The following is a 27,433-nucleotide window of genomic DNA, read 5'->3' on the forward strand; positions in this document are numbered from 1 at the left end:
GGTCCCACTAACATTGCTCTTTCAGCTGGAGTACAGCGGGCCTCTGACCCTCCATAACTCCAGCTCCAAATCCCTAACGGATGGCCTCGGGTTTCTCCTGAGGTCCTTTGCCACAGGCTCCAGGTGAAGCCCCTTGGTGGAGGGAAGGAATGTTACAGGGACAGTGCTGCTCAGCAGTAGCCAAAACACTGCTGGGTTATCAACACCATTCCAGCGACCGATGCCCAGCACAGCACAGTGAGGGACAAGGGAACTGTCTCAGTCAGACCCAACAGAGATATGCTGCTGCCTCTGAGGGTTTGCATACACACAATCTCCACTCAGAGTACCTAAACCAATTCCTTAACATAGTTTTCAAAGAGTCTCTGGTGGAGAGAGAGGAAAGGATGGAAATTCTCCAGCCTTTTTACTGGACTTTGCTACCACAGAGAACAAAAGAGTGCATATTTGTAAACCTCTGTGTAATACACGTTGTGTGGTGTGAGTGCTCTCTCTGCCTTATCCCAAAATACATAAACAGAGCAAGAGATGGCCAAGGCCAAAGGGGAATTTTCAGAAAAATAGAAGGTTTATCATAATGATGCAGACAAAATAATTTAGAAAATTTTCTCCTGAAAATAGGCGTCTGGGGGATAAACATGATTGAATTACTTAAGTAAATTGTGGAACTGATCACTGCAAGAGGTGAAAATATGGAAGGGTTTTCCAGGTGATCAGCAAGATGAATGGAAAGATGTGGCTAGTACTTAGATAATGGCATCATCATCACTGTCATTGCTATTACTGTTATTATCTGGCTTAATACTCAGTGTTATGGTTACCATTGCCAAGGTAACCAAACCAAACTCAAGGTAACCAAACCAAATCCAAACTCATGGGATGTTGGAATGGGGTAAATAAGCCAGGGAAAGATAATTTTGTACCAGCTGCTCCTTGTGCTCTTTCCCTAAGCATCCACATCTACCAGGGAGAGAACATTGGCTTTCTGGTCTGATTCAATTATGTTCTTACAAAATTCAATGTTAATTGAGAAGCAGGCATAGTAGAAAGGACAGACTTCAGCCTATCAGGCAGGCATTGGAAGCTGGATGGAATTCAAGCAGTCACTAGTAGAGTAGGGCGGAGAAGAGAATCGACAGCTGAGAAGAGGGCCCCTAGCAGGTAAACTCCCAGTCTCCCAGTCACCAGCATACACATTCCCTACTCCAGGGGGAGCCTTGTCATGCCCGGGGGCTCCTCCTTGGCGACGGCTGAGCTCAGTTAGCGGCTGAGCATGCCACTGAATTAAAGTCCCCAGCTCTCTGGGTGAGCCCTCCAAACACAGGAGCATCGCACAGGAGACAGCCAGACCAGCTGCAGCCCTGTTAGTGTGTTCCTTGACAGCAGGGTGGAGCCTGCCCAGCCCTCTCAGCAGTCACACAGAGCAGGCAGGTGCCTCTCCTGAGATGACTGAGGCCTCTCACAGGGCTACCAGCCCTGTCTAGCAGGTACCTTGACTATGCAGAATGTAAAGAAAGCCTGCTGTTCCCCACTGACTTTGCCATGCAGCAGCATTTTCAGCTGTTCTGCTCCATGCTCCTGTTCTAGGTGAACAGGAGTGATTCACATCATCTCCCTAGCTACTTAAGTAATGTATTAATCTACCTCCAGTTGCTCTTGCTCATGCCCTGACTACTTTCCCAATGTTTTATAACCTGAATAATGGGTACAGGGCGCATCTTGGGCAACACTGTTCTAACAGCCTGTTAATATTAACTGGACACTTTGATGGCATTACTTGTTACTTGGAATCATGGAATGGATACCCAGCCCTACCCATCAGGCAGAAAATATTTGGGGCTCAGATACAGTCTAAGGAATGCATAAATGACCTGTCTGGTCAAATATGCATACAAAGATATATATGGTTAGTTTATTGCCTGCATGGTGCTAGCTCAAGCTCCCCTGCATCTGTGGGCACAGCCCACGAGTCACCCAGGCAGGATGCAACCACACTGTTCAGAGGCAGGTAGAATTTAGCTCTATGGTGTTGTGGTCTAACCCCAAGCCAGCAGCCAAGCCCCACACAGCTGCTCACTCACTCCCCCACCAGTGGGATCAAGGAGAGAATCAGAAAAGTAGAAGCTAGAAAATCTGTGGGTTGAGATAAAGACAGTTTAATGGAAAAAGCAAAAGCCACACATGCAAGCAAAACAAAACAAGGAATTAATTCACTGCTACCCATGGCAGATGTTCAGCCATCTTCAGGCGAGCAGGGCCCCATCACATGTGACAGTGACTTGGGAAAACAGATGCCATCACTCCAAATTCCCCCCCATCCTTTTTCTTCCCTCCAGTTTATATACTGAGCATGATGCCATATGGTCTGGAATACCCCTTTGGTCACTTTGGGTCACCTGTGCCACCTCCCACCTTCCCATGCACCTCCAGCCTCCTCACCAGCGTGACAGTGCAAACAGCAGGAAAGGCCTTGGCTCTGTGTAAGCCCTGCTCAGCAGTAACAAAAACATCTCTGTATTATCAAACCTGTGTTCAGCACAAATCCAATACACAGGCCCATACCAGCCACAGTAAAGAAAATTACCCTAGCCAAAGTCAGCACATGGACACAAGTAAAGCTGGCAGGTGAATCAGCCCCTCTGACTACTTCATTTACTAATACAGATGTAGCTTATGTGCCTCCCATCAACTTTGATTGGCAAAACCAGGTTATATCTATAAATTTCACACAATGACATCTTAAATTTCATGTACCCAAATATTTTCTTTGTTTTGTCACCTGACTCTCTACAGAACCAGAGGAACGTTATGCCTTTGGGGTTACATCCAGCACTACTTGATGACATATCATGTACTACACAGGATCAAAGGAGCCCTTCACAGATGAGGAGGCTGGTCAAGCACCATAGCTCCAGGCAATAGCAAAGCCTCAGAAATTTATGATTCAACCTTGTGTAAATCAAGCAGCATTTGAGTCTCATATAGCAAATGTTTTTTTATATACATTGTCTTTACATCCAACTTTTTCTAAAACATCTAAAAGCTACATCCTCACTTTGTGTCTGAAATAGGAAAGAGAAGTTCTCATGCATGGAGGGGGTCTAATATCTGTAATGAGGGAGCCTGTTACCTGCAATGTGGACAGGATCCTTTCCTGATAAAGCAAAGTGCAGTTCAAGTGCATAGCAATTTGGAAATTAGGGAACAGAAGCACATAACAGTTGAGGTTGGAAGGGAGCTCTAGAGATCATTTTGTCTACTCCCTACCACCCTTTTTAAGGCAGGGTCAGCTAGAACACTTCACCCCACACCATGTCTTCATGACTTTTGAATATCTCCACAGAGATTCTCCTGGAGAATCCACAGCCTCTCTGGGGAACCTGTGCCAGTGTTTGGCCAGCCTCATAATAAAAAAGTGTTTTCTTATTTCAGATAGAATTTCCTGTGCTAGAGTATGTGCCCATTGCCTCTCATCCTGTTGATATCTGAGAAGAGGCTCTGCTTTCTTCATATTGTCCCATCAGGTATTTATAGCCAATAAAAAGATTCCCCCTGAGCTTTATCTTCTCCAGTCCAAACATTCCCAGCTTTCTCTGACTTTCCTCATGCGACAGTTGCTCCTGTCCCTTAACCAACTCCCAGATACTTCATGGGACCCAATCCATTGAGGTCACACCTTTCTACCTTCCAGGAGAGCCCAGCACTGGCACAGCAGGCCAGGGCTGACATGCCAGTGTCATTTTCCTCAACATGCTGGCAACACTTTGCCTGATGCAGCCCAGGGTACTATTAGCCTTTTTTTGCCATGAGGGAGAATTGCTGGCTTATGGTCAGCTTGTGCACCAGGATACTCAGGGCCTTTTTATCCCATGCTGTTTTCCAGCTGGTTGGCCCCTAGTTTGTACAGGAGCACGGAGCTATTCCTCCCCAGGTGGAGGACTTGTATTTTTCTTTACTGAGCTCAATGAGATTCCTCTCTGCCCCTTTCTCCAGGCTGTCCAAGTCCCTCTGAATGGAATCAGCTACTCATCACAATTTTGAACCATCAACAAATTTGCTGAGCTTGTCCCATCTCCCATCACCAAAGTTATTAATGATGATGTTAAGTAATAGCAGTCTCAGTATCCACCTTTGGGTACACTCCTAGTGACAGGACTCCAGATGGACTTTGTGCCACTGATCACAACCCTTTATGCCTGTCAAGTCACACAGTTATCAGTCCACCTCACTGTCCACTTATCATGCACACACTTCTCTGCTTGTCTATGAGGATGTTGCAGGTGACAGTTTTTTGGCTAATGCCAAGAAAGAGAACATCCAGTCACCACCAAGCCACTCTTCTCATCGTAGAAGGTCATGAGTTTGGATAAGCACAATTTCCCTTTCATAAATCTATGCTGACTATTCCAAATCACTTTGATCAAACAAGGCTCCTTCCACTTGCCTGAAAAAGACCTCAGCTATTACTTATTTCCAATCCAGTAATCTGTACAAGACACACACAACTACATAACCCAAGTTGGTGTGTTCACTAGTACAAAATGAATAACCATTCAGGTGCAGGCAGGTTTCTAATGTGGTCCAATGGACAATGATTGAGTTGTGGCAGAGACACACACAAACACAGGAAAAGATCAGAAAATGTATAATGGTTGGTCCAGAGTGTGATGTTGCTTTTTGAGATTAAGCAGTCAGAACGCTGCTGTGTGTGATGGAGCATCATAGGTCTGCTGTGAATATCTCAGACTAAGAGAGTTGAACACTAAAAGCAGAAAGGGATCTTCTCCAAGAAAAAGTTTTTTGGGCCCTAAATACTGCATCAGGAAGTTTGGGCAGGATGTAAGGAGCATGTCCTGATTTCCTGAAGGCAGACACCACCAGGAAGGATTCCCTGCTACTCCCCAATCCATTCCCACATTTTGGGGCATACCCAGGATCCATGGAAAAACACAGCACCAAAGGAGTTTTAATGGGTGTTATGCTTCCTCAAATTTGTACCACAAAGCCTGATTGTATCCATAAATGTTTTATGAGGTCATTACCTGTGTCAGGTAACAGATGAGACAGGAAGTCACATCAAGAACTTGGTTTTAGCTGACAGCATGTGCATCTCCTCATATCTCCAATCTGTGATGAATGATGTCCTCATATCCTTACCTCTGCTGATGCTTGCCTTCATCTTCTAGCTTGGTGCCCTTTTCATAGACCATTGGAGAAACTTTCCTGATCTTCTAAGCACAAATTCACATACCATTCTTCACAGATTACCAGTGCAAGACCAATATTCCATATTTCCAGTGTTACTGACCTCATATTTCACTCGTCAACTTCAACCCCATATGGCATTTGTTTAAGAGATATCACACCTCAGAGGAGAGATGTGTTACTTACGAAGACTATGCAGAGCCATGCAAACCCCTGCCTGGCAGAAGGGCATGTCCAGAGCATTTAAAATCAACACGAGATAGGCTGCTAGATGGGGTTCCCTCCCCTGTGTTGCTGTGGATGCAGAATTACAGCACTGATGTTCCCTCAGTTACAGCACTGAGGTTCCCTTGGCATTGCATGGACAGTAAGTGACAGCAGAGAGCCATCCAGCAGGAGGGTTTTGCAATTGGAATGGGCAAACAGATTATCTTTAACTTTTCTTGTCTGCTTATCCACTCACTGGTGATGTTGTATAGCCCAGCCCACATCTGCACCCAGGGTTTGTTTAAATGTATGAAGGCAATACCCTTAGAGTCCTTTGCTAATAAGTTGAACATATTTTGGGTAAAGTTTTGTTCAACATTTTTAAAAGAGGAAGACAGATCAAGAGTACAGCATGCCCGCTGTCCTGTCCTGTCCACTACAGCAGTTATTAGTATCCAATGGGTAGAGAGAGAAAGCTTTTTCTGAGGAGCATTTACCCCTTTTGAATGTTGCATTTGAACTGTGCAATTACAAGAACAAGGAAAGCAACACAAAAATCACAAAAAAGGTGATTTTGATAAAAGGTTCATCCTTTACAAAATCTAGAAGAGACAGTAGGTGACTGCTGCATTCAGGCCTTGTCCTTAATGGTCTGTTTTGCAGGAGGTGTAAAAAATGGCATAAAATTTCAAATTACTGCAAGAGAGGAAAGTGGTTATTGCTCTGCTGACACATGTACTTAACACACATCTTTCTGGCAAGATAAAATAGCCTGCAGTGTATCCACATTTTAAAGCCTCTTCCTACTACCAAAGGACACAAAAGTGTTGCAAAGTGCTTTAAGTGGTTTCTCAAATTATTCTCATCTTCGGTAGCTAGGATTACCACACAATTTAAGATTTTATGTAAAAACTATTATTTTGTCCTGTTTTCATAGCAAAACCAAAATCTCCTCTTGCTGCAAGCTAAATTTCTTGTGGATCCTGGAAGAGAGAGTAGGAAATCAAGAACAGGATTGTGCAGACATTAGAGCTCATTCTTGTGCTTTCAGTAAGGCCCTCTGTGGATGACAAAAATACATCTGTACCTATCATCATATGTTTGGCTTCTTCAGTTGCTGCCTGGAAATAAATATTGCACTAGCAGATGTGGTAGTATTGCAAAAAAAAAATCACAAAAGCAGCTCAGGAATATTTCAAAGTTAATAATACCTTGAGCTTGTCTAACAGGCTTACTCAGTGACCTCAGAGCAGGCACTGAACTCTACAGCTGGGAGGGAAAAGGGGAAAACATGGCTTTCAGGAGGAGTTCAAGTGTGCCCCAGCCATGGCTGGCTGTTTGCCACAGCTGGGGAATAGTTCACTGACAAAGATGAGAAGTGCCAATGCCATTTTCTCCAGCAAAGCATTAAAACTGTTTCCCCCTGCTACCAATGGCACTGCTTTTGACCATGCATTGAAAACAAAGGGCATCTGTTCTTATGGATTTAAAAACATAGTTTGCTTTATATACAGAAAGAATAAATTGTGTAGTTTTTCTTCATTGTCAGACATGACTCTCTTTGGGCTTATGGCCATGCATGTTCAAACTCCAATTGTTTTCCCTTGTGTTTCCCAAGTGTTATTTTTATAAAGCAGTTGTTCCTCTCTAACTGGATCGCAGCAGAAGTAATTCAGCTTCCACATGTTGAGAAAAAAAAGAACAATGAAACATTCAGCCAAGCTTGACTCAACAGATTACTCTATTTTTTTTTTAATACTTTCAAGGCAATTTGAAAGGAAAACTACCCAAGAGCTCAGAGGATTTGGGAGGAGGTACTCTGAGCAGCAACTGTGACTCTCCTGGGAGATTAGGGGCCATATCCTCCCCTCACTTAAGCTCCTGAGAATTGTGCAACTGCCCAAACTGAGCTGGGAGAATAATTTGATCTGTTTTCTTCAGTGGTATGCTGAGGGTAAATTACTATGATTAAAGATTTATGTTTGTCAGTTGAAGTGCAGTAATTTGGCATATATATGACAGCAGCTCCAAATTTCTCAGCAGAATAAGCAAAATTCAAGCGTGAAGAGACTCTGCTTATGGTTCTGGGGAGAGGTGAAAGAGCAAAGTGGGATCAGAGCCACCAGGTGCCAGGATTTTGGGAGTAAGTGCAGCCAAGGTAGGCAGCCCACAGCTCCCCTGTCTTGCTGCCACAGGCAGCTGCCCAGCCTTGCTTGTAACATTGATGAGTTCTGCTCTGCCTCTCTCAGCCTGGGGCAGTTGTGAAAGAAGACTTGCTATTTTCATCCCTGCAGCCAACAGGTTTTACATGATCATCCTGTGGGCTGACAGCAAACAGGCAGTGGAGGCCAGCTGTCACCTGGGAAGCTGACAGGGCACTTCTGTTCAATTGCCTGGACATACACTTCCTTAAGTAGTAGATGGCACTTATATGCAGGGTCTCTCCTGTCTGGAAGCACACAGCTGTTAATAAGGCTAGGGCCATATTTCAGACCTTGAAAGAAATTTCCAGTTGTGTGATCTGAAACCCAGCAAAATTATTAAGCACCTTGCTCTAAGACATGAAAAAGTGGCAGAGATGGAGAGAGGAGGGCATCACCTCCATGCCTTCAGTCAGGAGCTGCAGTAAGGACATGGTGCAAACACATCTCCCCAGCACTCCTAGGACATGCAGAGAGATTCCAAACCTAGCTCAAACTGTTGAAGATAACTTCAACAGGCAGAAGGCAGAAAAGAGCCAAGATGATGATTAGCACTGGACAGAAAAAGGCACCAGGGATCAGTAATGATGAGGGCTATCTGATGAGCTGCTGCTGGCCTGGGAGCACAGGGTGCTGCGTTTCCCACCGTGCTGAGCAGTTCTCCTGCCATTTGCCCTTTGCACAATGACCAGCTGGAGAGCTGAGCACAAGTGCTGGCAGCCCCTGGCATCCTTCCCTTCTGGTATTCTGCCTTTCTTTAGCAGGAGGAAGGTTCAGGTACTTGGCAAAGCCAGAGACATGGTTTACCTTCAGTTGGCTGGGCTGCTGGTGCTAGCAAATATTTCCAAGAAAGTGAAGTTTACAGCTGCTTTGCCATTTTAAAATAAGATATGGTTCTGGGTTTTGCCACTGGTATTTCAAAAAAGAGAATGTTACAATAGATTTTATATGAATGGATGTATTCTTTATAGTTCTACAGTTTATTTAAGCTGCTCAAATTGCCATCTTTTTTCCAGGCAGCATTTCCTCATTACCATCTCTTCAGACTTCATATGATTTCTCTCTGCTCCTCAGCTCTGCCCTTAGGATAACTTCCTTTTGTTTTCTCACCAGTGTTCTACTAGCTTTCAGTTTTACTTTATTACCTTCTCTTTTGATTCTTTTTCTCAGCTAACTAAACTGAATAACCAACACCATAAATATTTGTGACTTTGGTGATGCTATATCATGTAAAAAGGAGTGAGGTACAGGAAGGAAGTATATATTTTTAGAAGAAAAGGAGGATGTTCTGAAAAGTACCTGAAGACAGATGCCAGCAATGCTGGTATTGAAAAAAAATAGCATATGCAATGGGTGAATGTTTTTCTGATCTGAATTTATCTGAGGGATGAAACATAGTCTGATGGAGGAACTTTGGTCCTAACCACAGAATTTAAGATGACAACGTGACCATGCAAATATAGTGTGAAGAAAGAGACGTCTGTTTTCCTCTGGTGAACAAGGCCCAAACATCCCCACGCTGGGCTGTAAGGGGGCACTCAATATTCAGGGTTAGAAGAGCACAGACTGACAGACTGGAAGGGAAATCAGCCAGTGGACAGTCAGTGGGGGGAGAAAATGCCAAGCAGAGGTTCGTGTTACTAACACAAAACTGACCTGCAAATGGGCAAGACCAACAGATAAAGGTACTGGATGAGGCTGGAAGCAATTTGGGTCCCAAACTTCTGTTCAGCTCATGTCCATTCAGCCCCAGCCACTACCCTTCCTGCCAGGTAAGCACAAGTCTCCATAGTTGGTACAAGCTGAGATGCTGCGGTTGGTATCATGACAGCCACATCTCTCACTGCTTGCTAGAATTTAAATAATTAAATTCAAATTTTAACAAAAATCTGAACCATCTAAACATAAAAAGATACTTGTAGGTGTCTCACCAAGCAAAGCTACTGTACAAATACCATGCCCAGAAAGAGGGCTCCAAATACTCCCAACTGATTTTCTCCCTTAAGGTCCAGCAGATCTGCTGAAGAAGTCTCCTAAGACACAAGACACCTCCTCTACAGTCCTTATTTTCCTTTTCAAGGCCATGCTCAGGACTTCACCCCTCCTGTCGGTTCTGGGAGCCCTGTGCTCCTTTCCCGCCACATGCACACCAGAGATGCTTTGCTGCAGCCTAGGCCCCTTGCCCCTGGCCAGGGCAGGGCACATTTGCACTTCAGCTAAGGCTAAAGCAATGTGAAGAGGGCATGGCATAAATAATTAGTCCCTACACATCTTCTGGTATGTTATCAGCACCTCAAGCTGGCCCTCAGGCACCTCCCCAGGCACTCCCAGGAGAGGAGCGAGCATGAATCAAGCCCAGCACAACCTGTTCATGCCTTTAGCCAAATCTCCTTGGCCTTGCCAGAAACAAAAAACCCCACGCCTTGAAGTACCTCAGGGAGTGGCCCGCAGCAGCACATCCTGAGGCAGAACTGACTGTGGAAAATAAAACACGAGCTTCCCGGCAAGGGCTGGGCCACAGCCGGCACCTGAGTCACTGCGGCTGCCCTGGGGTGCCGCCATGGGAGCGCTGCTCCCCTCAGCACGAGGAGCCACAGATCCGGGGGCACCCTGCTCCCAGCCATGGGAGCGCTGCTCCCCACAGAGCCGGGGGGGACTCTGCTCCCTGCCATGGGCACCCTGCTCCCCGCCATGGGAGCGCTGCTCCCCACAGAGCCAGGACACCCTGCTCCTCAGCATGGGCACTCTGCTCCCAGCCGTGAGAGCTCTGCTCCCCACAGAACCGGGGCACCCTGCTCCCCGCCATGAGAGCGCTGCTCCCCACAGAGCCGGCGTACCCTGCTCCCCGCCATGGGCACCCTGCTCCCCACAGAGCCAGGGCACTCTGCTCCCCGCCGTGGGAACTCTGCTCCCCACAGGGCCGGGGGCACCCTGCTCCCCACAGAGCCAGGGCACCCTGCTCCCAGCCACGGTAGCGCTGCTCTCCACAGAGCCCGGCACCCTGCTCCCAGCCCTCCCCCCTAGAATCTGCAAGTGCACTCCTCCGCTTACAGTTTTTACAGAATGCAGAATGTTGTCTGTTAGATAAAACTGAACTGAGTACAGAATTTGGGGTTTTTCCCCTTCACAAGACATGGGGATTTTTTTTTCAGATAAAACAGCATTTAAAAGGAAATATGATAACTATGGGGGTTTAAAATAGCTTTTACCCAAAGTGATGTAATTAGTCATGATCCAAGAACAGTTTTCCACACAAAATCCAATTTTTAGTTGTTGTCTAAAATCAATATAAGGCTCATTCTTTCTACTGTTAGAATCAATGACAATTTGAGTTTAAGAAGAAGATGGATCCTGCTTCTGTAAAAATGTAAACGAGATCTTTCTCTCTTTGCCATGATCTTTTTAAAAAAAGAAACCCATCACACCTTAGCTATGTTAGTTAACTGCATTCTACCCAGGCAGGTTGCTGACACAGTTCTACATGTGGGCAATTGTGCTGCAAGCACCAACGAGGGATGAGTATTTTATAAAGCCAGCATTGCACATCATTCATTTGGGATTTGCAAGCTTCCCCTGCTGATTCGTGTCAAATCAATTCTACATACTGTAGAGTACAATGGTGCAGTAAGAAACACTGATAACTGTATTAAACAGAGGCACTAGTCTATGGTGCCAATACACAGAGTGGAGTTCAAAGCCCCTCAGTGCCTGTGTGGCCCATCCTGCCACCCCTGGGGACAGTCATCCTTTAAAGCTGCAGCGCTGGGAACGCTAAGCTTCCTTGTCAGAGCAATGTTCCAGAACAAATCAGATGACTGCAGCTTTTAAAGTCAGTCTGGCAGAGGCTGGGGTTGAGGAAAGGGCAAGGGAACAGCAAGCACCTTGAAATAAAACACAGGATCCAAGTATAACAAAGTTATGTGCTGGAAGCAGGAGGGGTGGTAAGTAGTATTGCCCACAGGTCACATCCCATGGAGCTCCTTGTGGATGGGGCAGGACCTCTCTAAAGCAGGCACAATACAAACACAGTTGAGGAAGAGATCTGCTGCCTCAACCCACCCTGGTATCCAGGCACTCATGGGGCAAACATACAGTGCTGCTTCAGTGTCAGAAATCCGCCAGCTTTATGAGCTGAAACACACTTATCTGCCTTCCTTTATAAAAGACAACTCTCCACTATTAAAAGGCAAAGCTGGACTCAGTTATTCTGCCATTCTGATTTTAATGGGCTTCACGCTGTTGGCATTATTAGACAAGTCTTTACAGTGTGGGTTGAAGTAGAAAGTCTGCCAAGAGCTCCAAAACTATGTGAAGAATGGGGGTTTCTGGTAAGAGCCTCTGATGATGAATCTCCTGCTACTGCATTTGTGAGAACAGGGCAGAAGTCTGAGCTCTGCACTACCTTTTCTCTGCTGACAGTGCTCTCACTGCAGGGCTGGAACAAAACTGCAATGATTATAAAAAGTGACATGATCAATGATCCATACAAGGGATATAACAAGGCAACTACCTTGTCAAAATGATATGAGGAGCGGCTATAGCAAAAAAGCAAATGGACTCAGCGATGCTTTTTTTTTCCTCATAAAAGTAGGTTGAAAAAACCAGGATACATCAAAGCTGACAGTTCATTGAATTTGGCAGCAATTCAAAGGTAGAATGTCTTGTCCATACTGTGCAGGGCTCACACCCACTATCTGCAAGAGGTAAGAAACAAGAAGCATGGACACCTCACACAGAATAAAGGAGTGAACTGGTTATTTTTCCAAGTTTCAGAGGATGTTTTATGCAGCCCCCTACACCAAAAATGCACATAGTTAATGAGAAACTACTGTAATAAAATAACAACTCCCTGGCTGGCAGGTGGCATAAAGGAATTATGTAAAAAAATACACTCCATTGAGCCTCTAATGCTTTACTGGTATACAATAAAAAGACAAGAAGAGCTGTTTATAAAGACTATCCATGTGTGTTAAGTCTGTGCAAAAAGCTTCATTCAAGTGAAAGGTGAGAAGGGTGTCAGCTATCTGGGGCTAAAGCTTCAAAGCAGTTTTTCTCTGTGATAACTGCATCTGGAGTTGAGTGCATTTCAGCTCAGACAATTTTTAACTTGTCTAATTTTAACATGGTGGTAGTGATACTGTAATTATGAGAACAGAGGCACTCTCATATACATGCCTAGAAGAGTTGCTGGTGCTGAGCAAAGCTGGTAGCAGTAGTGTCCTCAGCATACACTGCGCTACTTTAGCTCTTGTTAAAATATACCTGAGGGCTCAGGTGCCTGCAGCTGACCAAGTGCCTGTGCAAAAGCAGGAACTAAAAGCTCTCAGTTCCCAGCAAAAGCATAGCATGGTACCTTTGATCTGCAAAGGTTTAGACTCATGCACTTCTCATTTCCAACAGAAAGTAAGAGCACAAACAGTTCTGTGGCTTGATGTGGTAATTCATTAAAGACCATTAATTTGGCATTTCTGAGTTCCAGCTGTTTGGTCCTGACACAGAGAAGCCATCCTGGAGATGAAAGGGTCCAGGGACATCCCACAACAGCCATTCTCATGCAGAGGCTGGAGGCAGCAGTGAACAAGCCGCAGCAACTTTCAATTTTAGAATAATTTAGTGAATAAAATTACTCCAACAATAAAATAAAAGCAGCCTTTAGTCCAACTATACTAAAGCACTTCCTTTTAAATGAGAAAAACACAATACAAGAACACAGAATGCCTCTAAATTTGATTAGATACAAATTTGGTATTTAAAGGTATCAAATCATAAGAGTAGAGCAATTAGACAGTGATACAGCCAAAGCAGAAAATGAGATCAAGTTCAGAAACAAAATACTTTGTCACAGAAATCATGGAAAAGATAAACCTTAAATGAAAGAGACAAAACTGTGGTAGGACTCAAAAAGCAAGACTTGCCTCATTTAAAATGGAGTTATGTGGGAGAAATAAGGACAGACAACAAACAAGGACTGGTTCTCATAATTCCAATACTTTCATAAAGGTGGCTGCTTAGCGGTGTGGATGCATTAACCTTCTACTCAGGGAAGCAGTCAACATGACCTATCCATCACATCAGTGCCATGAAGCTAAGTAGGATGGATATGGATGTGAAAGGTCACTATGTAGATTCTGACAATAGTGTAATCATGCCATCCTCCTTTTAAAACAGACCAACAAACAAAAGAAACCCTAATAATTGTTTGTCAGATATTGCTGCTCAAGTACTGAAATGAAAATTTGTGTCAAAGGATTGGAAACAAAAATTACAGCAGACAAATAAACACGTTTTAGCAGACTGCAGCTTGAAAATGCTAAAAATGCAATAAATTATGAAGGCAGGAAGTTGTAAAGAAGACTACAGACTAAGTTATGTATCAGAGGCACAGAAAAAAATGTTAGGTGTCAGCAGAATAGGTGTAAGGCCTAATGAAAAGAAGCATAAAACTAAAAGACAGGACTGTAAGCTCAAATGTATTTATACATTTAGTCTGGAGAAATATCACATCAGCAGCATTAAAAAAAGCTTTGGAAGCAAACCCAAGTATTTTAAATACTATTTTCATGCTGAAGTAAGTAGACACTGTATTTAAAAAGAGTTGTGAGGAAGGCAAGACACAAGAAACTAATGAGACTGACCAGAGCATTGTTTTAAATATAATTTATTTTCAAAAGTGTCAATCAGGCTTGCTTCTTTGAAGACCAGTCCCCAGAGACTGCAGCCTCTGCTCAAAGCAAGAACTCTTCTTTCCCAGGACCCCATCATGACCTTCTGTGGTCTCTAACATGGCTTTAGTTGGCAGGCACAGTCCAAACTTACACACTTGGGATCTGTGAGGATCTGTGGGGCTGGGATGTTCTTTTTGGCTGCTGACCTTGCACAGCAGGAACAGTTCAGTATCTTTGGATATGCAGAGGAAAATCTCAGTCTGCCTAAGGGTGAGGGAATGGATTCAGCCATCTCTAAGACTTTTGTTTACTTACAACCTCATGATGAGCCCATGAGGCTGCTCTGGATAGTGACCAGTCTTTCCCTAGAGCTCCTTGGGTCATTACCAAAATTGCCCCAGGGGATGTGACATTTCTATACCCTTCTCCTATGTAAGTATTTGAAGTGAACTATGAATGCACATAGTGGGAAAGAGTCCCTGCCCTGAGTTTACAGTGGGAGTGGTCAAAACAAGATAAGAGTGAGGGAGGAAGAGAGGAATATCCACCATTTTTTATCTACCCATATCTTGTATTGTTCACAGCTGGGAAAAAAACCTGCATTCCTAGGAGAATAAAAACCAAACCACCCATCCTTCCCAGGGAAAGCCAAAATACTTTTCATCTGACAAGAAGCAAGGTTATGTTAAAATACCTCCCACATGGAACCTGACCAGGATTGGTTGCTGTATCACTCACCAGAGATTACTCCCAATAGCTGGCAGGTTGCTGCTGGTAGCTTTCAGCTGAGGAGCCCCCCAGGGCCCCATCACAGTTCTCCTGAGGTCAACAGCAGTCACTGCTTTGAGTGACTCAATCTTCAGCTGCACATCTCCAGAGGGCTCTCTGAAGATGGTCAGTGAGAATGGGAAAAATTCCCAAACACCAGTTATTTTATATGTTTAATTTTTAACTTGACTTTTTTTTCCCCAACTGCCTGTAAAATACATTCTCAACCTCCCTTTTTCCCAGGCCTTGTGAGTGGAGGTCCCAAGAAGGCTGCAAAGACCACAGAGCAAAGGCAGGTTCTGCCTTCCCTCTGAGAGCTGGAATAATCCTTAAAAGTGGGAAAGGATATCTGAACACTTTAGCTGAGCAAGCAGCAGAGACAGCACATTGGATTTGCAGGTTCTGCTGGGAAGATGGGCAGGGGAGGGCTCAGAGCTGGGTACTGAGGCTTTGGTATCCTGCAGCCGGGAAGGCAGGCTGCAGGCTGCTCTGCAGAGATAGTGATACTTCAATAAAACACACTATTGAAACTGTATACAATAGTTTTAACTCATGACAAATGTCTAGGTATAATGGTTTTCTCAAAATGCACAATAGACTTTCTATGCACACTTAAAGCTGAAAGAGGAAAGGACTTATATCAGGATCAGAGTGCTCTGTAGGGAAACAGTCTCCTCAAAAACACGATGACAGTGATCACTTAATAACTGTCCTGACTATCAGGAGTTGGCACCGTGAGGTCCACCAACAAAGCAGTTTGAATAAATTTTAATACTTTAAAAATTCCAACATGTAATGACAACCATTCAGATTCATTACATGTTTTCAGACAAACCAGAGCATTTACAAAAATACTTTCCCTCATCTCTTTTTTAAAAACATGCTTCACTGTTTGCTCTAAACAGTAAGACAGTGTTTTTTTCTCAACAACAGGATTATCTCAAACAGTTTACACTGGTTGTGATTAAAGAGAAAGGGATAGGCAGCATGGAGCATGAAGAGGGATTGTAAATGCTGCCCTTAACTGATTCTCTAAATCAGAACACCTAAGACTCTTCATGGAAATACAGTGTTGCTCTCTTATCAGCTCTCTTATACTGAGTTATATGATAGGTCCAAATCTCAGTCCCAGTTCGGAGATTAGGAAGAAAATTGTTGTCAGGCTGCAATGGACAATGATGGATTTATGATTTTTTGGAAAACCACACATTGTTTTGAAGGATTAGATGTTGTAATCCGTTCAGCAAGTCAACAGAAATACACCATAGCAGGAAGAGGCAAGGAGCAAGGCATCCAATTACTAATGCAAAACAATGCAGTTTATACTTTGTTTACCCTACTGTGATTAACATTAGCTCATATAAAATCACTCTCCTCCAGCAGAAGCTGCTTGCTATATGAAGTGAAAATAAACTTTCCCCCCTGAAGAGCTTCTACTCTTCCCTTCAGATGTGCCCAGATTTTGAGGGGCATACCCAAAGCAGGCAGGGAAGGAGAGAGCTGGGCCGGGCTCACGGGGCTCTGGGGTCGGAGCAGGGCGGTGGGACGGGGGCACACCGGGGTGACTGTCCCTGCTGCCGCTCCCCGGCACACTGCAGCCACCAGCCAGCCCCTGGGTGGGCCAAGGTGGCCATGCCCCGCCACAGCCTGGCTCTGCCCCAGAGACAGAGGTGTGGGTTGAGTTATATAAACCACTCAAAAACATGTAGGCAGGGTTATAAACAAGCCAGTACCAACTTCCACCTCTCCTGCAGCCGCTGAAAGAGGCGGCAGGCTGCGGACAGACGGCACTGGCCACGTTAGCTGTGTTAATCGCTGCGGAACTCTGCCTTAAGTGACCTCTTTCTTCCTGCCCATGTTGGAAGTACTTGTCATTCTTTCTGTGTCTCCTATTAGCAGCCCCAGAAGTGTCATAGGAGCAAACTAGCTGCTGTATAGTGGCAAGATTCTTGGGACTCATTATTTTCTGAACTTGGGGTAGTTAAAGCTGTATCAGCATTGACAAGGGTGGACTTCAATCACATTTTCTCCCTCTGAAATGATGAACATGAGAAAGAAGAACATACTAACACCAGTGACAGAGAAAATTCCATAATTATTTGACCTATTTTACAATAAACAAAATATTTGGGTCTTGTGGGACACTCTTTGGGGTAAATCTGGCTCTTAAAATACACTGTAAATTTGGTGAGTTGGTGCAGGTCTTCAATCCTATTCAATCATTTGCCTACAGTACCACACACTGCAGGGAGACATAAGAGGAAGAGGAAATGCAGAATAGTTAACTACTGTTAATGTAAAATGCACGAAAATGGATTCAAACACAGGACCAAGAATTTTTTTCCACTCTAGCCCATACGGATTTTGCAAAAAGCTAAGAGCAGTTTGTAACGTGATCATGCCTCAGAACAGAAAGTGAACGGGTTCACCCCAGTTCTGTGTTAGAGTCTCAAAGCAACAGCTTCATCCAGTCACTTGCTATGAGTCCTGAAAATACAAAATTGTGAAGAAAGACTTGCTTGGAAGCTTTTTCTACAACAGTCAAGTACTTACAAGTTGGACAGAGCTGTACACACAGCATGAGGCATTTGTCATCTGCACAACAGAAGAAAACACCATATTCAGGAGAAATAGATGTTGCAGTTTAAGCCTGATTCTTTAGTCCAGTGTTTGATCTAGGAACAGTAATCACATCCCATTTACTGAGCTGATAAAGAACATGGAGCTGCCACAGTCAGTTTGGATGGATGCCAAGGCAAACTCAGACAGAACTGAAAAATCCCGTTAAGATGACTGAGTGGCAGATGATAGTTATTTATTCTAATCAATTTGTTAATTTACTTCTGGAAAATCTAGATTAATTTGTTTCTAATCAAAACAAGGACCTATTCATTACAGTGTGTATGATGACCCACTACTACATAGGCATAGCTAGGATTTCTAACAATCTTTTTTTTGAAAGAAGACAGATTTGGTAACTCACCCCCCAAAAGCAGACCATGTGGGCTTGTTTCCCTGGAGCACACATTTCTAACCCTATATCCAGGCTAATTTCAAACACCATGCTGGTGGGCCTTCCATTCCAAGCTCTTTTGTCCTCTCAGTGCTGCAGTTCTCACTGACTTTTCACTCTACTTCCAAATGTTCCAGCTGTTTTCTTCCTACCCATACTCTCAAACTATTTAACCTCATCCCTTTGTGTACCATTAAGTGAGGATAGCCCTATCTGCTGAGGCCTCTTTGTCACCTCTGCTGCTGCCACTGCCTAGGCTGGCTCACCTAGGACATGCCTTTCCACAGTGCTCAGATTCTGCCTATTCTCTCTCAAAAAGCAGGAGTACAACACAATGAGATACAGGTTAAAATGATATGCAAGATATAATTTATTTTACATAAGCCCTAGCAATCCTTCTGTCTAAATCCTGAATAGTGTTTCATTTGCCCTTCTTTGAGCCCTGAAGCCCTTCCTGAGCAAACATAGCAGCAGCAATTTCATCAGCGCTCAGTGGAGGGGTCAATGGTAATGTCTTCACTCCTGACAAACCTGCAGATTCTGCAAGAAGACGAGGATGATGCTGGGCCTCAGTACATCTGCAGCTCAGAATGACACTGGCCAGCTCCTACCCTTATTAAATGCCAAACATTAGTCCCAAAACATTTGGCATTGTTTGCTTCGTTCTCCCAAATGGGTCATTCTGGAATGACATTTCCCATGCTTGAACGTTGCTCTTGTTCTCTGACTGGTAACAGCATGAGCACTTTGGAGAGACCTGGATAGGGATGAACCAGCAGACCAGCTGGCAGTCTGGGAGTCTCACACTGGAGCTGGGCTGGCAAACCCGAAATCTCACTCCCCAGCCTCATCGTTTCCTCCATCAGCTGTTGTGTGGTCCCTCTCCAGTGCCACTTACTTGGCACCCTGGGCATGCAGAGTCTCATTAAAACCCCACCACCAAACATGAAAGGCAAGTTCCACAGTGAAGGGAGGCACAGCAGGAACGTGCCAGCCTCTGGTGGGCCTGGGGCACTCTTCCCTGCCTGTGGGATGCAGAGTGGGGACCAGGAATCAGCACACCTCCTTCCAGCACAGGTTGCTGCTCACTGCCCAGCTACACTCTCTGTGCCCCACTCCATCCCCTCCTGCATCTCAAGTTCTTATTTTTATTTTTAAACAGCCAGATTGAGTCTTAATTATTTAAGCACCTTCCAGATTTAGAAAGCTGTTTTGGCTGTGAAAGTAACACTCACTGCAATCATCTCTCATCAATAAACCATGGAAACAAATGTGTATGCCTGTTGGGAAGGAATTTTATTTAAAGCACATTGAAAAGGGCTTTAAATAAAGTGGGGAAGATGTGAAAAGACCTAATGCTGGTCATGTTTCAGTGAGCTCAGCACATTTTAGCTCCAGTGAGAAAAAATGGGATCTGTGCCTTTTACAATTAAGATGGCTTGACTTCTCACAAATAGGAAAGGATGCCTCAGAAACATCCAAAACTTGGATGAAGGGCCTTCAGAAAGGCACACTCACCTGACAGTTGTGCTGGTTTTTGTAGGGTTTGGGTTTTTTTTCCAAAGTGTTAAAACACATAGGCAAGGGTTTGGTCCTTCAGGGAAATAATGATTTGAGCTTTAAAACAAAGAAGAGGAAAAAATACCTGCAACATCAATCAAAGAGCATTCCTAACATCTTACTCTAATAAAAGAAGTAAGATTAAAGAACAGTGGTGAAATAAATAGGGCAGGAGATCTTTCTCCTTTTTAATGCTTTTATTAAAAATCAGCTCGGGCGGGGAGAACCGACAGGTCGTGCACACACCACCGCTGCTCCCAGGAGTGTCATGGAGGAGGAGGAAGAGTGCAGTTGTGTCTACTGGTCTGCAGGCAGAGCTGGGGCTTCTGTCCTCATGAGACCACCAGGAGATTCTGGCTTTTTCAGTTTGACATTCGAGGTCTGCTTTCTAGCCAACATCGTTTAGGTTAGGGTGAAAGGTGAAAAGGATCTCAGCAGACACTGAATTCAGTTCCTCACCTCTAGACATCCCTTAGATCTCTTAATTCCATGGTGGCTCGTTGTTTTAGGGTTTTTTCCTGCTAGATTTGGTGAGGTGTTTCTACATTTGTATACCAGCCCCGATGTCAGCTCCCCCTCACAGTCCTGGGTGCCATTTTCCAGGAAGCAGCAGGGTGATACTTGATGAAGAGGGATTTCTTACCATCAACAACAGGTAATTAAAGAAAAACTATTAACAATGGGTGATTATGACATCAAATTATTAACAACAAATAGTTAAAACTCCAATTTAGCAGCAATTGGTTTAACCTGTTAGCTCTGCAACCTTTAAAAAAAATGGACAACTTTTCTACTCAGAACAAGTGGCATAGCCTCAATGCTTACTTTAGTGAGAGATTTTGTCTTATCCCCAAAGAGCTTAAGGAACATAATTTCTGATCCCACTGGGAAACACTCTGCATTATTGTACTCATAGGATCATAGTATATCCTGGGTCAGAGGGACTCCCCAGGATCATTGAGTCCAACACCAGAGCCTGCACAGGGCATCCCAAGAGTCACACCCTGTGCCCAAGGGCATTGTCCAAACACTTCCTGAACTCTGTCAGGCTGTGCTGTGACCACTGCCCTGGGGAGCTGTTCCAGTGCTCAACCACCCTCTAGGTGAAGAACATTTTTCTAATATCCAACCTACACCTCCTCTGACTTGGCTCCATGACATTTCCTCAAGTCCTGCCTCTGATCACAAAAGTAAAGAGATGAGTGCCTGCTCCTCCACTATCCCTCATGAGGATGTTGAAAAGAGCAGTGAGGTCTCCCCTCAGTCTCCTCCAGGCTGAAGAGACCAAGTGACCTCAGCCACTCCTCATATGGCTTTCCCTCAAGGCCCTTCACATCCTCGTGGCCCTCCTTTTGATACTCTCAAATAGCTTGATGTCCTTTTTATATTGTGGTGACCAAATGTGGTAATTGCTAACTGCTTCCCATAGAGTGGAGATACTTGATCTTGAATTAACCCCATGCAAATTGCTGCTTGACTCCTCTACTTTGCAAAGCAAAGCTGCTCTTTATTTACGTAGCATTTTCATTTAATTAACAAAGAGATGGAACAAACTCTTACGGAGGGGAAAAAATTAAAAGGTCATCTTCCATCACGAGGGAATACATGAGAGAGGGAAAGAAACAAACTGGTTTCTTCCTGTTGGCCATAGGAACATCGAGCACCCTCACCATGCTCATGGAGAGCATGGACAGAACTTTTCTTCCTCTGCTGAGCATCCCTGCCACTGGAAAGGAGCCAAAGAGGGTGCTTTGAGATTCCTTCCTCAGACATCTGACACTGTGGGGACCAGCTCAGCGTATGCATGTAAATTACACAGCAAAACCAGCGGGTTTATTATATGATTGAGTTAAAAATACTATCTACTTAATTGCAGCCAGAGCTTACATTCAAAAATGCTATCACGTTGCGAAGCCCGTTACTTCAAAACACAGGAAACACCAACTATCATCTGCCCGGGACCGTTAATGTAGGCCTGCGGCTCACCTCATTATGAGAGTCTTTAATTACATGGTCCGATATTGTTTTTCACAGGGCCCCCCGCTGCCAAGGCCGGGCCGAGAGCCCTCAGGGCCCCGCTCTCGGCTCCCCGTCCCGCCCGGGACCTGTTGGACGCGCGGGCCCCGAGTCCCGGGCGGCACGAGCCGCTCCCGAGCCGCCCCCGCCGCCCGATTGGCTCTCTGCCGCCGTGACGTCATAGCGCCCCTCCGCCGCCGCCCGTGAGCCCCCCGCGCCACTCTGACGTCACCGTCAGCCCACGGCCGGCGGGGGGGGCGGGGCCCGCCGCCCCGCGCCCGCCCCCCGGCCCCGCCCCGCGGCTCGCAGCGGGACAGACCGGCCGGTGCCGCCCGCCGCCCCGAGCGCCGCCGCCGCCGCCGCCGCCAGGTAGGGCCGCGTCCCTGCCCGGGAGGGAGCGCAGCGCCGGGGCTCCCCGCCCGGAGACGGGATGCGGCGCGGCCGCCCGGGCCCGGAGGGGGATGCGGAGGACGAGGGGAGCGGGGGGCACGGCGGGCGGGGGGCGCCGCTCCGCGGGGCGCGCAACAAGTGTGGCGGCAGCTGGCTGTGCGCGGAGCGGAGGGGAGGGCTTGGTGCCCGGCGGGGCTGCAGCCGGGGACGGAGCCGGCCGTGGCGGGCAGGCCGGCCGGCCGGGGAGGGGAGGGGACGGGGCGGCGGAAGGGACGGGGCTCTTGCCGGGAGCGTCTTTTCGCCGGTTTTGTCAAAAGCATGATGCAATCCCGCATTGCCATGGATACTGCATCCCGGGCGGCGGCGGCAGCCCTTTCCGCCGTGCGGGGCACGGGGTGGGGTGAAATAACAGAGGCAGGAAGGGAGGAGACCCCGCACCTCAGCCCCGTCCTCGACCGTAGCTGCCTTCCCGGGGAGCTCGCGGAGGGCTGGGCGGTGCCACGGCTCCGGACAGAACCCCTGATCCGTCCTGTTCCGCCGTGCCGGGTGTGCGGGGAGTGTGGGGAGTGCATCCCGCCGGCCCGGCCCGCTGAGGCGGCCGCTGGCGGCCGGGGAGCAGCCCGGTGGAGAGGCACGGTGTCAGCGGAAGGGCTCGTCGGCGTCGGAAGGGAAGGCTGTTACTTCTTCCCTGAGCTCTTGCCCAGCGCCCCTAACCGCCTTGCTGGGTTAGAACTGGAGCCGCTGGAACGGTAGTTTGCGGGTCTGAGTGTGGGACAGGGCACACGCCGCGTTAAACCAGCAAAGAGCTCGGCCCTGGAGATGTGCAGTGCTTCTGAAAGGGGCCGGCCCGTTTAGAAACCTATGTGTTTAAAGAGTACATGCCTTAGGAAGTGAGCAGTAAAGGAAGGGCAGCCGACAGAAATGTGTCAGTGTGTCAGATGCTTGTGCAGGGACTTTCTTAAAAACTTTATGACTTTGCTTTTATCTCTTCATCTCCTGGAAGCCCTCCGGCACCAGCAGCATTAGAAGCAGTGCCTGGGGTTATGTGAGGAATTCTCTTGGGCAGTGTGTTTTCTCCTTCTCTGCCCCGTTTGTTGCTTTTCTGCCCTCATTTCTTTCCCCTGATTCCCAGGGATGCAGCATCTGAGGATCCCGCTCCAGAGAGCTTTCCGCTATCGATCTGTGCTGTGAGTCTGCAGACGAAGGGTCAGTTCTGCAGACCTGGGCAGGAGCGGTAGCACCTCGGCTTGCTCAGCACGGGGGCTCCTGGCACACGAGAGGCGTTTCTCCCTCCTTCCCTCCCTCCGTCCCTCCTTTCGGCAGCCGGGTGCGCTGCCCGCTCCGTGCCCCAGCCGCCGCTGAACGGCAGTGCCCCGCTCGGCTCATTTGTATGCTCAGTGCTTCTGGTGCTCTCTGAGGCCGTGGGATTCTGTGCCATGGCCGAGTTCTCGCGGCTGTGACAGAAAACTCCAGCAAAGAGCTCAGCCGGCTCCTAGCCGTGGCGAGGGAAAACAAGGCAGGGGCATGGCTGCGCTTGGGATGCTTCCCATCAGGAAGTCTCTAAAACCGCTCTGTGCAGGGAAACACGCCCTGCAGCTGAAACTAGAGCAGGATGAGCGTGCAGGCGTCTCCCGTGGCGGCACAGCCTTTCGCCGGAGTTTTGGGCCAGGTTGCTTCCAGGGTGAGGTTATCTCTGCCAGAGCAGCTCCTGCCAGGACTGGCAGCCACGGCTGGAGCCATCGCCGCCGGCCGCGGCTGGGTGGAGGGCTGGCGGCTGCCAAGGTTTGGTAGATGAGGGCTAGTGGTGCTGCTGCATCAGTATTAAGCTGCTAGCATAGAGGGAGGGGATTTATTTGGTTTAAGTAAGAACTTGTGAATAACGCTGGGGAGTTTTGCGATGTATTTCACTCTATTCCTTCTCGCTCCTTTGGTGCAGTCACAGCCCGAGATTTTCCTCTGCTGTTGAAATACTCCATAGCTAGAGATAAGTCCTGGTGCAGGCTCACCGCTGCTAACAGCAGCTGAAGCTGTGTTGGGGAGAGTCAGCCTGTGGCACACGTGACCGTCTGATGCTCTGTAGCAATAAAAGCTGGAATTTTTAATATGAGTATTCATGTATTTGTCGTGCACTAGAATAGTCTGCTTTCAGAGCAGCAAGTAGCCAGCGCATGTACTCTGGCTGGAGGCAGCTGTTCTTGCTCAGAGGGAGGATTTTACCTGAAACTTGTACCTGGAGATAGCTGGGGTCAGCTGGGTGGAGATCCCTTCCTACCTTTATGGGAACTTAGGAGCAAATGAAAAGGACCACTGTGCTGAGTTTGCTGAAATTAGGCTTGGATTTGCTCTCAGGGATGCTTGTGCCAGCTGATATTGGTCAAGAGCGCTAGAAGAGATGCCAGAATTTTGCTTGACTTTACTGAATTTTGTACAAAGCACACATTGCATATGTAATACATGCTGGAAGCTCTTTGTGTTTTTTGTTCATAAGTAGCTAAATGAATGTGTCATGTGTTCTGACTTAAGTCTCCTGTATTTTAGCATTCAAATGCAACTAGGGAGAACAGCAGTGAAATGAATATGCAATGTGGCTTTGTCTTGCAAGCTGGCAAAGGTCTGCCTGATGGTCTCTGTGCCTCATGCTGCTTTTTAAAAAGCACATGCACTATGTGAGTTAAGTTAGCCTTTACCTAGCAGCAGCTGATCAGATGGACTATTTTTGATTAAAACTCATGCATATTTGGTACTTAAATAGCATCATTAATGATACTTAGTTTATGTGCTGTCTGACCAGTCTCTGGGTTTACTTATTGCAGTATTTTTAGTAAGTTGATCTTGTTCTTAAATTTCTCAGCATGAATTCTTGTTACATTCTTTGTCTTTAGTACAGCCGGAATTGAAATAAAATATTTTGAATTCTTTAGTGTAATCTCTTCTTTCCCTGCTGACTTTCATTTTGTATTGTTTATAAGAGGAATTAACTGAAAGATAACAGAACAAAAAAAAAGAAAATTTGAAATAGTACTGTAGATCCATCAGGCCTCTGGACAGTTCCTTTATTTGCATTTTTTTTTTTTTGCAACTTGCTAGGAGCAGATTTTTGAAAATATGTTTGAAGATTCAGATTTTTTGGAGTGATGGTGAAATTGATAATATTTTAGGATTTCAAATTGATCTGGTGCACAAGTCCAGCAGCCACAGATGGAGATCCCAGCCTAAGTGATCCAGAGCTGCCCCTTTGCAGGCATATTCCTTCTAAGGGACATTCAGTTGCTAATTGGTTAAATGCTCTCAAGTACTGAGCTGACCTCATTCCTTTACCTTCCTCATTTTTGGGGCAGTAAACATTGCAACATCAAAAGCTTCTGTTTCTGCTGAGCTCGGTGGAAAAAAAAAGACACCCAGCCAAAGCACAAGGTTAAAATACTTGTCTTCTGCCTTCTTCTGGTGGTCTCAGCAACCCTTGCTCGGTGGCAGACAAAACAAATCTCCCAGTTAATGCTGTCTGCATCCCACCTGAGAAAAATTTTGGGAGAGAAAGAGCAGTTGCCTAGAGTGCCCTGTTAAAACAGTGTCGTGCCTCTGTGCTGTTGTCCCCTGTGGCCCTCTTGGACCTGGGGCTGAAAGGATGTCACCAGTGAGCGCTCAGTCGTGCTGCTGCCTGAGTGTGCTGGTGAGGAGCAGTGGCTGGATGGCAGGGGGGGCTCAGAGCCATCTCACGTGTCACCCTGCTGCCCCCATGGCAGGGGACTTGGCTCTCTGGGTCTGGGTTCCCCCACAGGGGCAGGAAGCCAGAGTGCCTGTGCTGTGCTCCCTGTGACAGCTCATGCCAGGAAGGCTCTTCAGCACTGAGAGGGTCCTTTGGAGTGAATGGGCTCTTGGTGGAGTGTTTTTGGTTTTTTGGGTTTGTTTTGGTTTTTTTTGTTCAGGCCATGGAAATTTTGTTTTCTGGCTTTGAACTAGGAGAGGCAGGGGTGCTCTTTCCTTGCTGAAGAGAAGAGTCACAAATACCTCTGCCTATTCCTTCTTGGCATGTTGTTTTACTCCTGCTGTCTTAAAGTGGATCACAAGCAAAATGTTGGCTCTTCACAGCTACAAAAGCTCCACTTAGATTTGGCAGCTCTTCCTTTAGGGTGAGAAGGCATGTATAGGTAATTATGCTGTTTACTGTAACCTCCCCTGCATAACAACTCATTCATTTTGTCTTCTTAATGTCAATCCTCTTTTGTTACCTTCTGTCATTACCATGTCCTGAATTGGTTGTGTGGGGATGAGATCTATAAAACTGTTTAGACAGGAATACCATGGTGGCTGTTGGCCTCAGCTCTTGCAGTTTTTGTTTTTCTGTTTTTACAGTCTACAAAATGACATTCTTCCAGGCTGCAGAATAAGCTTTTCAAAGCTGTTTTGCTATATAATAGACTGAAGAAATTGATGCTTTCTGCATGATAGTCAGAGCACACTTCTCCTTGTGCATCCAGACACTTCAAAAAACTGACAATAATCTTTGTAATATAGTTGCTGATTTGTTTTGTGATTCTTAAATGTGCTAAAAATGTAGAGATTCCTGCAGTTTATGCACACTAGCATTGAAAATGCTTTTTCCCTTAAATGGAAGAACACACAAGGACAAATGAAAAGGATAATCAATGAATTACACAGAAGCTGGTCTGTTTAAAAACTTTTTTCCAGGTCAGATTGCTCTGCTATGACCTTTCCTAAGGCTGTTTAAATTTGGTATTGCAGCAGTACAGTTAAGAGAGCATTGCTTGGGCTGACATCCCTGAGTACTGATTGGTAAAAGTGATTTATAGCTGGGTTTCTGAGGGCACCCAAGCCTGTTCCCATCATCCAACAGAACAGCAGTTAGGTCTTTGTTTGATGAGGGTAATGCAAACAGTGACATGAATTGATTTTTTGATTGACAAATCAAATAAATGCTGCCTTCAGTCTTATTATGGAAATAACTTGTAAAGTTGCTGTTGACTGTGTATGCATTGGGTCTCCTTATATCTATTTAATGAAATTAATATCCTGAAATTTATTGCCTTGGTTTCTCTGTTTGTGTTTTGGCATTTAGAACATATTATCTTACAGGGCAAATAAGAGCACAAGAGCAAACTTGTCTGAAGTATGTGGTTGGTAAATACTTTCCTGCTGTATTGGATGCATTGGAGAATTATTTTCTTGGTGAAATAGTAGACTTGTGTGAAACAGGAATAAACCTTCTTACCAGGTGTAGAGATTTTACAAAAGATGTGTGCTGCTAAGTGCAATTGTCACTTCTCCATGAAGAAATGAATCATCCTACTTATGCTGAGCTCAGTGCTGTGAGTTGAGCTGGCCTTGACATCCCATTGCAACTGGGTATTTTTCATGCCCTTATTAAAACTTTATGAACTGTAGAGTTT

General features: G+C 45.9%; 1 protein-coding gene across 2 annotated transcripts in view; it reads left to right on the plus strand.

The window, feature by feature from the left end:
* Positions 1–21,927: 21,927 nt before the first annotated feature.
* Positions 21,928–27,433, plus strand: part of ELOVL5 (ELOVL fatty acid elongase 5) — a 39,147-nt gene continuing 33,641 nt past the window's right edge. Inside the window, exon 1 of one of the 2 annotated variants that reach the window (XM_064707571.1) lies at positions 21,928–22,004. The gene's annotated coding sequence lies outside the window, so the exon portion shown is untranslated. The remainder of the gene's footprint in view (positions 22,005–27,433) is intronic. The other variant, XM_064707570.1, reaches the window with a different exon arrangement.

The sequence above is a fragment of the Zonotrichia leucophrys genome, chromosome 3, assembly GCF_028769735.1.
Source record: "Zonotrichia leucophrys gambelii isolate GWCS_2022_RI chromosome 3, RI_Zleu_2.0, whole genome shotgun sequence".
Classification (NCBI taxonomy): domain Eukaryota; kingdom Metazoa; phylum Chordata; class Aves; order Passeriformes; family Passerellidae; genus Zonotrichia; species Zonotrichia leucophrys.